The sequence below is a fragment of the Arachis duranensis genome, chromosome 5, assembly GCF_000817695.3.
Source record: "Arachis duranensis cultivar V14167 chromosome 5, aradu.V14167.gnm2.J7QH, whole genome shotgun sequence".
NCBI lineage: Eukaryota > Viridiplantae > Streptophyta > Magnoliopsida > Fabales > Fabaceae > Arachis > Arachis duranensis.
In genome coordinates this window covers 107,386,106-107,387,565 of record NC_029776.3, presented here as the reverse complement: position 1 = coordinate 107,387,565, position 1,460 = coordinate 107,386,106, and positions in this window count along the sequence as shown.

Genomic DNA, 1,460 nt, shown 5'->3' with positions numbered 1-1,460 from the left:
CTACTCTGAAAATACCTGTAATCTGACATGTTTTACAACAATTTGGATATGCAAAGTCTACCAAATGGTCATCAGTAGTTGTAATCAATAGATCATTTGGAATTTCAACTTCTGATTCATCACCAATAATAGAGCCAATATTTCCATTTCCAACATCAAGTATCCAATTAGCAAATCTCTTCATTTCACCTTCATCTTGATCCGAAGAAGACATTAGAAGCCTCATATTTGTATGCAGTTTCAGAACCTTACAAAATGACCAGAGATGGGATGAGTTAATAGCGGATGCCAATATATCGTGTCTACTTCCTTTCGGAATCACCGGAAGTATCTGTCTGAAATCACCTCCTAGAACAACAATCTTACCACCAAATGGTTTATGTGTCTTATGTTGATCGGTAACTGACATAAGATCCCTGAGCGTCCGATCAAGTGATTCAAAGCACATTTTATTGAGCATTGGAGCTTCATCCCAAATTATTAAGCTACTTTGAATGAGTAGCCCAGCCTTCAAACTGCCATGCTTGATGTTGCAAGTAGATTCATCAGTAATTGTAATGGGTATTGAAAATCTAGAATGAGTCGTTCTGCCACCAAGTAGGAGTAAAGAAGCAATTCCACTGGATGCGACATTTAAAACAATTTTTCCTCTAGACCGAATAGCAGAAGAAAGTCCATTCCAAATAAATATCTTACCACACCCACCATGCCCATAAAGAAGTAAAAATCACCAGAGTATGTAATAACAGCGTTGAGTATCTCATCAAATACTAACATTTTCTCATGAGTCATCTTTTGTTTCGTATATAAGTTTGTATGAGTCAACTCATTTGTGTCATATGCTAAATCCTTCTCTATTAGCTTATTTTGAAAAAGGCGAACATCAGACATCTCAGGATATGGCATTAATTGATAGTCTTTTAAAGATCTCGCATTGCTGTTGAGTATCTTCTCATCAATCTCAATAAGACAGAGATTTTTCAATTCGTCATGAGTCATGTTTAGTCATAGTAAAAGCACATGGTGATTTTATGAAATATTTAATAAGTAATTCCAAAATAAAACTATTAATATTATTAATAAAAATAAAGATAATAAGAGAATACAATTTTGATATAAAAAAAGACATAGTAAAATACTTTGGTTTTTCAAAGCTTTTCTCCTCTCATATAGTATTCCATTAGCTAATAATGTCCAAGTTGCATTCCAAACACGCTCTGGATTGCTATTGCTATTAGATATCAGTAGTATCGCAAATAGTTTTCTCAATTGATGACCAGATGCGAGTTCAGCTACCTCATTAATAGCTACAATGAATTCCCTATCATCGCACAGTAGTCCCATGGAATAGCAAGCATCTTGGAAGTTAGAATATATAATTCCATTAACTGTCCTAATATACTCATATGTTGTGCAACCTCTCTGAACAGCTAACAAAATTCTCATATAATAAATATCAC